At 45.1% G+C, this 13,382-nt stretch overlaps 1 protein-coding gene across 3 annotated transcripts in view; it reads left to right on the top strand.

The window, feature by feature from the left end:
• The window catches only part of CLOCK (clock circadian regulator), a 125,035-nt gene that overhangs the window by 36,066 nt on the left and 75,587 nt on the right, over positions 1-13,382 (top strand). For all 3 annotated transcript variants that reach the window (XM_044299278.1, XM_044299271.1, XM_044299252.1), the window contains exon 2: positions 12,202-12,307. The gene's annotated coding sequence lies outside the window, so the exon portion shown is untranslated. The remainder of the gene's footprint in view (positions 1-12,201; positions 12,308-13,382) is intronic.

Here is a 13,382-nt window from a genome sequence, read left to right as displayed (position 1 = left end):
CACTTCGGTGGAAGAGGGGAAGACAACCCCGCTAAGTGTGATCATGGGAGACGTGGAGGACTTGCCGCTGGGTCCTGAATTTTTGGTACCGCCCAACGTCGGGACCCAACCCTATTCCGCGCCTAGTAGATGGTGAACCACAACAACCCAAGGCAGAGTCAGTGTTTCCCCCTTTTGTGGTTTCAGGATATGTTGTATCAGGTAAACTAACTACGGGATGAGCTTATTAAACAGTTGGTGGTCCCCAAGGCTTATCGCAAGCTTGTGTTAGGTCTAACCCACCAACACATTCTCGGGGATCGCCTGGGGCTGCAGGATCATATTCTACAGCGGTTTTACTGGCCCATCATATTCAAAGAAGTGGAAGAGTTTTGTAAGTCTTGCCCGACCTGCCAGATAACTAGCCCCCAGCCACATTTCTGTAGTCCCCTAGTACCTCTCCCGATTATCGAAGTACCGTTTGACTGAATAGCTATGGACCTCATAGGCCCAGTTCCGAAGTCCGCCAGAGGGCATCAACACATCTTAGTCATTCTAGACTATGCCACTGCGACATACCTCGGCCAAACTCATAGCTAAGGAATGAATGGAGATGTTTTCCCGAGTAGGACTGCCTAAAGAGGTTCTGACCGACCAAGGGACCCCTTTTATGTCCAAGGTGATCAGGGAACTCTGGAAGTTGCTGCACATAAAACAAGTACGGACGTCCGTTTTAGGGATCGACAGATTATCGGTTATACCGATATTATCGGCCGATATTCAGGATTTTGAACGTCATCGGAATCGGCATCTATTTTGCTGATATTCCGATAACTAATCGGGACCACGGATCGCGCTGCTGTCAACGCTCTCCGTGTTCCCTCAGCAGCACAGGGGAAAAGGAAGCAGTGTCTCCCTCCCCCCTGTGCTGCTGCTGCCGCTGCAACCAATGAGAGGATGGAGGACAAGAGGAGGGGAGGGGCTGTGGCCACTGCGCCACCAATGAAGATACCTCTATCATTCATATACAGGAGGCGGGAGATGGCTGCAGAATCACATAGCCGGCTCCCAACCTCTATGACGAGTAGCTGTGTTCCGCGGTAGTTAACCCCTCAGGTGCTGCACCTGAGGGGTTAACTGCCGCGGATCGCAGCTAACGCTCATAGAGGCCGGGAGACGGCTATGTGATTCTGCAGCCAGCTCCTGCCTCCTGTATATGAATTAATGAAACCCAGTATTAACCTGCTCAGGACCGCCGTACGCAGGATTGCGTTCCTGGCGGCGGCCCTGCTCTTCTGGGTGGACGCATATACGCGTCCTCCCGCAATAGCCGAGATTTCCTGTGAATGCGCACACACAGGAACGGAAGGTAAGCGAGTGGATCTCCAGCCTGCCAGCGGCGATCGTTCGCTGGCAGGCTGGAGATGCGATAATTTTTTTTTTTTTTTAACCCCTAACAGGTATATTAGATGCTGTTTTGATAACAGCATCTAATATACCTGCTACCTGGTCCTCTGGTGGTCCCTTTTGCTTGGATCGACCACCAGAGGACACAGGTAGCTCAGTAAAGTAGCACCAAACACCACTACACTACACCCCCCCTGTCACTTATTAACCCCTTATGAACCACTGATCACCCCTGATCACCCCATATAGACTCCCTGAGCACCCCCCTGTCATTGATCACCCCCCTGTAAGGCTCCATTCAGACGTCCGTATGATTTTTACAGATCCACGGATACATGGATCGGATCCGCAAAACACATACGGACGTCTGAATGGAGCCTTACAGGGGGGTGATCAATGACAGGGGGGTGATCACCCCATATAGACTCCCTGATCACCCCCCTTTAAGGCTCCATTCAGACGTCCGTATGTGTTTTGTGGATCCGATCCATGTATCCGTGGATCCGTAAAAATCATACGGACGTCTGAATGGAGCCTTACAGGGGGGGTGATCAATGACATGGGGGTGATCAGGGAGTCTATATGGGTGATCACCCCCCTGTCATTGATCACCCCCCTGTAAGGCTCCATTCAGACATTTTTTTGGCCCAAGTTAGCGAAAATAGTTTTTTTTTTTTTTTTGTTTGTTTTTTCTTTTTTTTCTTACCAAGTCTCATATTCCACTAACTTGTGTCAAAAAATAAAATCTCACATGAACTCACCATACCCCTCACGGAATCCAAATGCGTAACATTTTTTAGACATTTATATTCCAGATTTCTTCTCACGCTTTAGGGCCCCTAAAATGCCAGGGCAGTATAAATACCCCACATGTGACCCCATTTCGGAAAGAAGACACCCCAAGGTATTCCGTGAGGGGCATATTGAGTCCATGAAAGATTAAAATTTTTGTCCCAAGTTAGCGGAAATGAGAAAATACCCAAAAAATCTATTTCCGATAACTTGTGCCCAAAAAAAATAAAAAATTCTATGAACTCGGCATGCCCGTCATTGAATACCTTGGGGTGTCTTCTTTCCAAAATGGGGTCACATGTGGGGTATTTATACTGCCCTGGCATTTTAGGGGCCCGAAAATGTGAGAAGTCGTCTGGGATCCAAAGGTCTAAAAATGCCCTCCTAAAAGGAATTTGGGCCGCTTTGCGCATCTAGGTTGCAAAAAAGTGTCACACATCTGGTATCGCCGTACTCAGGAGAAGTTGGGGAACGTGTTTTGGGGTGTCATTTTACATATACCCATGCTGGGTGAGATAAATATCTTGGTCAAATGCCAGCTTTGTATAAAAAAAATGGGAAAAGTTGTCTTTTGCCAAGATATTTCTCTGACCCAGCATGGGTATATGTAAAATGACACGCCAAAACACATTCCCCAACTTCTCCTGAGTACGGCGATACCAGATGTGTGACACTTTTTTGCCGCTTAGGTGGGCAAAGGGGCACACATTCCAAAGAGCAACTTTAGGATTTTACAGGTCGCTAACTTGTGACAAAAAAATAAAAAGTTCTATGAACTCACTATGCCCATCAGTGAATACCTTAGGGTGTCTACTTTCCAAAATGGGGTCATTTGTGGGGTGTTTGTACTGTCTGGGCATTGTAGAACCTCAGGAAACATGACAGGTGCTCAGAAAGTCAGAGCTGTTTCAAAAAGCGGAAATTCCCATTTTTGTACCATAGTTTGTAAACGCTATAACTTTTACCCAAACCATTTTTTTTTTTATCAAAGACATGTAGAACAATAAATTTAGCAAAAAATGTATATATGGATGTAGTTTTTTTTTGCAAAATTTTACAACTGAAAGTGAAAAAATTTCATTTTTTTGCAAAAAAAATCGTTAAATTTAGATTAATAACAAAAAAAGTAAAAATGTCAGCAGCAATGAAATACCACCAAATGAAAGCTCTATTAATGAGAAGAAAAGGAGGCAAAATTCATTTGGGTGGTTAGTTGCATGACCGAGCAATAAACGGTGAAAGTAGTGTTGTGCAGAACTGTAAAAAGTGGCCTGGTCATTAAAGGGATTCTGTCTCCAGTTTTTGACCCCCACATTCAAAAATATGGTTATGTGCATGGTGCCCTTGTGATTCCTAATGTGGTCTTATAAGCTAAATCTGTGTGCTCATTTAGTGTAAAAAACGTTTTATCTAACCTGTCATTCATCAGATTAAGGTGCCCAGGAGGACGCTCATGTCTCCAAGATGCCGCCCGCCGCCACCGCCGTTCGTGCCCAGCTCCTCCTTTGCTTTCTGAAGCGATGTGCCCAGCTCCTCCTTTGCTGTCATCAGCGATGTGCCCAGCTCCTCCTTTGCTGTCATCAGCGATGTGCCCAGCTCCTCCTTTGCTGTCATCAGCGATGTGCCCAGCTCCTCCTTTGCTTTCTGAAGCGATGTGCCCAGCTCCTCCTTTGCAGTCCTGCTCCAACGGTCTTCAATCTGCCCAAGGGGCGGCGTTTCACCTCTCTTGCGTTTCACCTCTCTTGTGAAGTCTGGTACAGTAAGCACCGCCCAGCTCATCAATATTCACTTCGCTGGGCGGCGCTTACTGTCCCCGACTTCACAAGATCCGGCGCATGCGCAGGGCACTGTTCAGCGCAGCGCTTCAGAGCGGGGACCGCAGAAGCCGCCCAGCAAACTGAATATTCATGAGCTGGGCGGCGCGTCAAAGCGGCAGTTGGGGAGGCTGGCTGGGCGCAAGAGAGGTGAAATGCCGCCCCTTGGGCAGATTGAAGACCGTTGGAGCAGGACTGCAAAGGAGGAGCTGGGCACATCGCTTCAGAAAGCAAAGGAGGAGCTGGGCACGAACGACGGCGGCGGGCGGCATCTTGGAGACATGAGCGTCCTCCTGGGCACCTTAATCTGATGAATGACAGGTTAGATAAAACGTTTTTTACACTAAATGAGCACACAGATTTAGCTCATAAAACCACATTAGGAATCACAAGGGCACCATGCACATAAACATATTTTTGAATGTGGGGGTCAAAAACTGGTGACAGAATCCCTTTAAGGGGGTTTCAGCTAGGGGGGTTGAAGTGGTTAATCATTAGTGGTGCAGCCAGGATGCTATTGAAGCCCTGGCTGCCATAGTAGTCTCCCTTGCTGCTCCGTGCCCAAAGCACAGAGCAGCAGGGACAGTGTGAGGTCCTATTCACCCTGATGGAGATCTATCAGGGTGAATAGGACAAGGGTTCTAGCCCTAAGGGGGCTAATAGTGTAAAAAAAAAAAAAAAAAAAAAACACACACCAAAATATTAATTATAAATTAAAAAGAAAGTTAAAAAAAAAAAAAAATTACACGTTAACAATAAACGTATTCATTTTCAGCAGATTTGTGTAGGAATTATTTTTTTTTTTTAGCAAAAATGAAAATTCACAGAATATCGGTATAAATTATCGGCTATCGGCCTAAAGGTTCACAGATTATCGGTATCGGCCCTAAAAAATCTATATCGGTCGATCCCTAGTCCTGCTTTATCTCATGTTCGCACCCTCGCCGTCTCTTGGACGTGGCCAAAGAGGCATGGGAACAATAATCCACTCCACATAAGTGTCATTGAGTACATTACCCAGATGCAGGATCGAATAGAGACAGTGTTGTCTCTTGTTAGGGAGCATATGGAGGCAGCTCAGCGAGCCCAGTCGGGTCTATAATCGACAGGCTCAGGTCCGGATCTTTTAACCTGGGTGATCGAGTTTTGGTTCTGGTGCCAGTAAGTTCCTAGCTAGGTGGCAAGGCCCCCATGAGGTACTCTAGAAAATTGGAGATGTAAACTACAAGGTACACCAGCCAGGGCGGCGAATGCCGGAGCAGGTTTTCCATGTGAATTTACTCAAACCATGGAAGGATAGGGAAACCTGTACAGAAGAAAGCCTGCGGCTGGGTTTTCTAGGAGAAGAGGTACCGGCCCCTCTGTCTGATGCAAGAGAGGAGGCTGCCACAGTAAAAATTGCTGACACCCTCTCCTCTAAACAGACTCGGGAGGCCAGGGAGTTTGTTAGTCAGAACACGGATGTCTTCTCGGACCTCCCTGGACGCACTTCCATAATCCAGCACGACATTGTCACTGAGCCTCAGGCAAAAGTCTGATTAAAACCATACCCAGTACCAGAGGCTCGGCGACCAGCCATATCGGAGAAGGTGCAGCTAGATGTCATTGAGGAGTCAAAAAGTGAATAGGCCAGTCCTATAGTATTGATACCCAAGCAGGACAGAACAATGCGGTTTTGTAATGACTTTTGAAAACTTAACGAGGTTTCCAAATTCGATGCATATCCCATGCCTCGGGTGGATGAGCTCATCGAGAGGTTATCACAAGCCTGGTATTTTTCTGTTTTGGCCCTTTTGAAAGGGTAGTGGCAGGTGCCCTTAACAGAGGTTGCCAAAGAGAAAACTGCCTTCATCACGCTGAGGAGCTGTATCAATATAAGGTCTTACCCTTTGGTCTGCATGCCACCCCCGCCACTTTTCAGCAACTAATGGACATTGTGCTTCGTCCACATCGTCGGTACGTTTCGGCTTACCTGGACGATATTGTCATCCACAGTACCGACTGGAAAAGTCACCTACCCAAAGTGCACAAATAGTAGCTAGTAGAGCAGCACAACCGGACCTTTCGACCAAAAAACAGGAATGCAACAGCCGCGATGGGACCGCAAATCCACAGCAGTCCAGGAACAGCAATGAAGGATGATAGTCACAGCAGCATATCCAGTGTGTCATTTATTGGAAGCCTTGAGTGCACACTCAAAGTACGACATTTCGTCAACGCAGTAGCCTTTGTCAAGTATGTTGAGTAAGACACTTGACAAAGGCTACTGCCTAGCCGAAACGTCGTACTTTGTTTTTGTTTTGTGTGCGCTCAAGGCTTCCAATAAATGACGCACTGGATATGCTGCTGAGATTATCATCCTTCATTGCTACCCAAAGTGCAGGCTGTAGCGGACTCCCTTCGGAAAGCTGGCCTAACCCAATAAAAATGTGCGATAGGGTTAGTAGAGACTAAGTACAAAGGGGTATGTCATTGGGTGTGGAGTCGTGAAACCCCAAGTGAACAAAATAGAGGCAATACGGAATTGGCCCCGACCTGTCACCACTAGGCAAATAAAGTCATTCCTGGGAATGGTGGGCTATTACATGAGGTTTGTTCCCCACTTTGCTACTCTAGCCGCGCCCCTGTGAGGGCTCTTGAAAGGACGAAAATCAGTGATGGTTCGCTGGGATGATCGGGCGGAAGATTTTTTTTCCGCTTTGAAGTCGGCCCTGTGTGGGTCACCGATTTTAGTGACGCCCGACTTAAGAGGCTTCCGTGCTGTACTGTCTAAGGAAGTCAACTGGGAAGAGCATCCCGTTGTCTTCCTAAGCCACAAGCTCACCCCAGCCGAAACCAGGTACAGTATAGTGGAGAGAGAGTGCCTGACTATCAAGTGGGCACTTGAATCTCTCCGCTACTATTTGTTGGGGAGAAAGTTCTGCCTGGTGACCGACCACTCCCCTCAAGTGGATGAGCCAGGCAAAGACGGGAATGCCTGGGTCACTAGATGTTTTTTGTCTGTGCAGAACTTTAAGCTCTTGGTAGAACACCGAGCAGGCTGGTTTCAGGGAAACGCGGATGCTCTGTCTTGGGTACATTGTGTGTGTGTGTCCACCCCCGCAGGGTTGAACAAAAGGAGGGGGGGGGGGGGGTGTTATGTGACAGATTGAGGGTTTGTGTCTGGCAAGGCAGGTATTTTCCTCCCAGCATGTGCGGCTGGCCTGGTTTCCAAATGCCAGACCGTAGTTTAAGTGCCGGTCTGGGTTTTGGCAGCACCTGGCTGTCCTTAAATAGGCAGCTGGGCTCAGCAGAGATGACTTTGTTTTTAGGGATCTGATGCTTTGTGCCGTGCTGGAGGGCTGAGAGCCGCCTGCTGTGGACTACTGGATGCAGAACTGCCAGCAAGGTGACTTGTTATATGAACTTTCCAAGACTGCTAAGTTAAAGCGGTTGTCCGGGTTCATAGCTGAACCCTAACATCCCTTCATTTTTACCTAGGCAGCCCCCCTGAAGGGAGCATCGGAGCAGTTCATGCTCTGATGCTCTCCTTTGCCCTGCGCTAAATCGCGCAAGGTAAAGGCATTTTTTATTTATTTTTTTAAACAAAGACGTACTAGGCTCTCCATGGGGCTGCCAGGAACCCCGGTGACGTCATTGGCACTGATGGGCGGGATTTAGCGCTGCCCTAGCCAGTAAAACGCTAGGGCAGAGCTAAAGCCCGCCCACCGAACACACTGCCGGGCGAAAGTTTCCTCCCAGCAGTGTGTGATTGAAAACAAAAGAGCCTGTGCCCTGCGCGATCTAGCACAGGGCAAGGGAGCGCATCGGAGCATGAGATGCTCTGATGCTAGCCTCAGGGGGGGCTGCCTGGGGGGGGGGGGGAAAAAGGCATGTCCGGGTTCAGCTCTGAACTCGGACAACCCCTTTAAGTGCTGTTTTGTGCGATTGCCTCAAGTGTGAATAAACACTGACGTTTTGAGTTAAGAAAAAAAAAATATATATATATAAAAATCCCCATGAATCATAGTGGTAAAAAGGAGCAAAGATGATTTTCTATATGATATACTAAAAGCTAAACTGCTTGGTCATATACAGGGGGAAATAGTCTTGAAGTGGTTAAACTTATTTCTGTGCATAAATAGTAACCTTCAGCCATGTGAGCACTTGTAGGGGAAAGTAGGTAACTGGGCCAGCAGGTTACTAGGACAATAGAGAATCTGAGAGTTCATTGACTTGCTCTTTTACAGCGTGTGCTAGCTAAATCCCTTCGGGTCTGTTTACACAGCGCAGTGTTACAGCCCTGTTCCCACAGTATCTGAGAGCTTTCTTTACACGTGTCCTGATATATACCGTGTCCTGTGACATCAGCACTGTGTAGCTCCCTTACTGCTGTGTTTCCGTTACTCGTGCATTTACAATTCAGCATGTTAAAGGGGTTCTCCTGGAATTAAGAAAATGAAAGTACTTGGGCCCCTTTCACACGGGCGAGTATTCCGCGCGGGTGCAATGCGTGAGGTGAACGCATTGCACCCGCACTGAATCCCGACCCATTAATTTCTATGGGGCTAGTCACATGAGAGGTGATTTTTCACGCATCACTTATGCGTTGCATAAAAATCGCAGCAGCATCTGTAAGCAAGTGCGGATGCGGTGCGATTGTCACGCACAGTTGCTAGGAGACAATCGGAATGGAGACCCGATCATTATTATTTTCCCTTATAACATAGTTATAAGGGAAAATAATAGCATTCTGAATACAGAATGCATAGTAAAATTGCACTGGAGGGGTTAAGAAAAAAAAAAAAAAGAAAAAATTTAACTTGCCTTAATCCACTTGCTCACGCAGCCCGGCATCTCTCCTGTCTCTTTCTTTGCTGATTGCAAGACCTGTGGTGACGTCACTCCGGTCATCACATGATCCAAAGATCATGTGATGACCGGAGTGACGTTACCACAGGTCCTGCAATCAGCAAAGAAAGAAACAGGAGAGATGCCAGCTGCGTAAGCCTCCAGCATTATTTTACTATGCATTCAGGGAAAATAATACAATCTTTAGAACATCAATCCCAAGCCCGAACTTCTGTGAAGAAGTTTGGGTTTGGGTACCAAACATGCGCGATTTTTCTCACGCGCGTGCAAAACTCATTACAATGTTTTGCACTCGCGCAGAAAAATCGTGCGTGTTCCCGCAACGCACCCGCACATTTTTCTGCAACGGCCGTGTGAAAGAGGCCTTAAAGAGGACCTTTCATCTGTTTTACTTATAGGAGCTAAATACCTGTACTAGCGGGGTATGGGGATGATGCTGCCACAATTTTTTATTTATTTTTTGTTCGTTTTTTTTTTTTTTAAACCCTTTTATTTTTTCTTTTTCATTTTTTTTTTCTTCCCTATTTTCTGTGAGCAATAACTTTTTTATTTTAATATATATTTCCAGTCACATAGCTGTATGAGGGCTTATTTTTTGCGGGACAAGTAGTACTTTCTAATGCCACCATTAATTATGGCATAAAATGTGGTGGGAAGCGTGGAAAAAAATTCCAAATGGGGTGGAATTGGAAAAAAAAAAACGCAATCCCACCACAGTTTTACGGGTTTTGTTCCCACGGTGTTTTGTTTACGGCAAAACTGACCCATGCCCTTCATTCTCTGGGTCAGTATGATTACAACAATACCCCATATGTATAGGTTTTTTATGTGTAAATAGTGTAAAAATAAATGTTAACGTTGAGGGGGTTTTTTTAATTTTTTTTTTTTTTTTTACACCAACATATTGTGGCCTCCAAAACTTTTTTATACTTATGTCTACTGAGCTGTTTACGGGCTCATTTTTTGCGGGACAATTCGTAATTTTTATTGATACCATTTTGGAGTGTGCATGACTTTTGGATCACATTTTATAAAAAAAATTGGAATAAGAGAAGCAATGAAAAAAATTGCAAATCGGCCATTTTGAGCCTTTTTTCTGTTGCTCCATTTGCCGTATTGGATTTGTATTTTTTTTAGATTTTATTATGGGCATTTTTGGTCGCGGTGATACCCAGGATGTTTATATTTATTGTTTTTTTTGTTTGTTTTTTTTTGTTTTTCATTATACGGAAAGGGGGGTGATTTAAACTTTTTTAAAATATTTTTTAATCATTTTTTTACATAAATGATCTTATAAATGAAGTGTTTATAAATGAAAGTTTTTGAATTTTTTCATTTTGATCTATAAGTGATTTAAAAAATGACAATTTCTTTGCATTTTGCTAATTTCTTATGTTGGCCTACAGATTGCTCTTTTATAGTATTGGATAACTTCTTTAAGTTTTCTAGGTGTTCTTTTTATTGTTATTGTAGTGTATTACTTATCATATGATGTGGCACTATACGTAATATACTTAGAACGAACATGAGCCATCTGTGTCGGAAGTAAGTGGTAGATACCAGAGACTGGGGTTGCAGGAGGCGTTAAGAGAAATGGATATAAGGCTGCTTTGTCTTAACACATTGGAGGGTTGTCTTGAGAGTGAAGGGGAACCTGTCACCCCAATTTTGGACCATTATCTATAGTAATACATAAGTAGTGCTGCAGTTATGGAGTCCAGATCACTATTTTTTATCTTCCTACGGCCCCTGTTCCCTTGCTGTCAGCGCATAGAGCTGCATTGAAATACATTGTCAGGACTGCCGGGCATGTGCCCACGAGTCCTCTCCATGGTGTTAGAGGAGCACAGCGGTCCTGTGTATTTCAGTGCAGCTTTAAGGGCTGACTGCAGTTGAACCAGGGGCAGTAGGACAATAAAAAGTAGTGATCTGGACTCCATATCTGCAGCACTACTCATGTATTACTGTATATAATGGTCCACAATTGGGGTGACAGATCCCCTTGAATGCCAATGGATGGAAGTGACGAGATGTAGGTTGCGCTGTATTGGACACAATGGTGTAGGCAGAGTTGCGGTTTTCAGTTGTCTTGCATCTTATCCACACGACCGTATGTGTTTTGCGGTCCACAAAACACGGATCCGCAAAACATACGGATGATGTCCATTTGGCATCCATATGGCATCAGTTTGTTTTTTTTGTTTTTTTTTTTGCAGATCCATTGTAACAATGCTTATATTTATCCGCAAAACGGACAAGAATAGGACATGCTTTATCTTTTTTGCAGGGCTACGAAATGGACATACGGATGCGGACAGCACACAGTGTGCTGTTCTCATTGTTTGCGGACCCATTGAAATGAATTGCTGCACATCCTGTCCACAAAAAAACAAAAAACGGTCATGGAAACAAAATACGTTCATGTGCATGAGGCCTGATGAAGTGTTGAGTCGAGCCTTTAGCTTTTGGTACTTAGAGAGGTGCCAGGCGATTGGTTGGAGAAAAGTGTATAACAATGTTGTAACTTTCATGTACTAATTTATATTAGTTCTCATGTTGTGAAGTAATACTGACACTGGAGCCTGTCCCATCCTTTTTTGTTCTATATATATTTATTTATTTATTTTTATGTTTTTGTAGATGCCAAAAGCTAGCGGGGTCTACCAGCTGATTAGGACCACCTCCTTTATTATAATTAATAGTATGAATTTCGACTGCAGGTGCGTGTGGTTGGACTCATCGGGTGAAGCAGCATGGCCTGTAACTGATCTCAGTCCATCAGACCCTCCTAATAATTAATTTCTTGTGCTTGACGGCCTGCATCCCCCCCAGTAACAGGTCATACCCCTGTGCAGCGCCGGAGGGCTGATGCCGTTTATTGTGTGCTTCCAGTGTTTTTTTTACCCGCTGTATTTCCGAGGGATTTTTAATTGGGAAAAAGCTTTTCCCCCTGATATTCAGTAACTCGTCAGTCCCTATAAATGTAGTGCAGCCGAGCTCCTTGAGTCACCGCTGCTCATGACTGGCTTAGATACTCCCGCCCTGCGTCCCTGGAGATACTGTAACGTTGGCACGGATGCCTATGTAAGTGCTCACAACATACAGCAATGAGTCAGCTGTCAGTGGCTAACCCTACAAGTTTTCATTGGATGCTGCATGTTGGCATCAGCACCATCTATGAAGACATTGGATTTCTGTACCTTTGGGAGAACCTATTGGCATTGATCCGGATATTAGACGTGTATTAGGTCGTTGATGTGACATAGCCTCGTATACAGATATGCTTGCGCTTAGCCCTCTGTAGACGTACATATGTTGGAAGTGGAGCTGTAGTAATATGTCATTATTTTTCTTGCAGATTTGAATCCTGAGAAGCTGAAGGCTGGAGTGATTGTGAAGATTTATTGCTGCGGGAACCACCCACGCTGCAGAGGAGACCATTCACTCTGACAGCACAAAGCCAGGTAACCATAGATGCCTCCTGTTAGAATAGGCTAGTCGTGAAGTATCACAGTGTGCATCTAGGAATAAGAACAAAAGGAGAAAAATACCTAACAGATGTATCATATGCTTTAAGGTATTGGTTAACTTTTGCAGGTCCTAGTAAGAAACCCTGTATGTCTCAAGCAGAGGTCTTCGTAATCCTGACTGTGTGGTTCAATTTTGCTTTAACGGGTCACGTCCATCACAAATGTTTTTGGTTACATACTATTTGCAAATTTTAATTGATACTATTGTGTGACATTTTAAAATACTTTCACAGTGACAGCCACTCTTTTATAATATCATTCTGCCTTTAGGAAGGGCCTTTAATTTCCTTTCTGTGATAATGAAGGTGGTATCTGAAGGGTAATCCTCATTATAATAGTAGGTGCAGACTTGGGATAACTGTATGACAGCTATTGTTCACCTGGTAGGCCTAGATAAGATGTCCACAGAATAACCTTTGCATTGTGTTGGTCTGACTGAGTTGCATTAGGCTTCATGCACACGATTGTTGTTTTGGTCCGCATCCGAGCCGCAGTATTTGCGGTTTGGATGCGGACCCATTCACTTCAACGGGGCCGCAAAAGATCCGGACAGCAGTCCGTGTGCTGTCCGCATCCGTTGCTCCATTCCGTGGTCCGCAAAAAAAATATAACCTGTCCTATTCTTGTCCGTTTTGCAGACAAGAAAAGGCAGTTATATTAATAGCTGTCCGCGCCATTCCACAAATTGCGGAACGTACACGGACGCCATCCGTGATTTGCGGACCGCAAAACACACAGCGGTCGTGTGCATGAGGCCTTAAACTGATATTCTAAGGATAGGGGTCATCTCGCTTCAGCCAATGGCATTTATCATGTAGAGAAAATTAATACAAGGAACTTACTAATGTATTGTGATTGTCCATATTGCTTCCTTTGCTGGCTTTTTTTCATTTTCCATCACATTATACACTGCTCGTTTCCATGATTGCACACTATAGGAAAAAGCACCAGCCTTTCTGGTGGCCAGGACCGATGTAGTGTGCATAGTCCAGAGCTTTCTTCTATAGTG

The sequence above is a fragment of the Bufo gargarizans genome, chromosome 1 (genome assembly GCF_014858855.1).
Source record: "Bufo gargarizans isolate SCDJY-AF-19 chromosome 1, ASM1485885v1, whole genome shotgun sequence".
Lineage (NCBI taxonomy): Eukaryota > Metazoa > Chordata > Amphibia > Anura > Bufonidae > Bufo > Bufo gargarizans.
The sequence above is the reverse complement of the archived record's forward strand: the minus strand, read 5'-3'. Positions and strand labels throughout refer to the sequence as shown.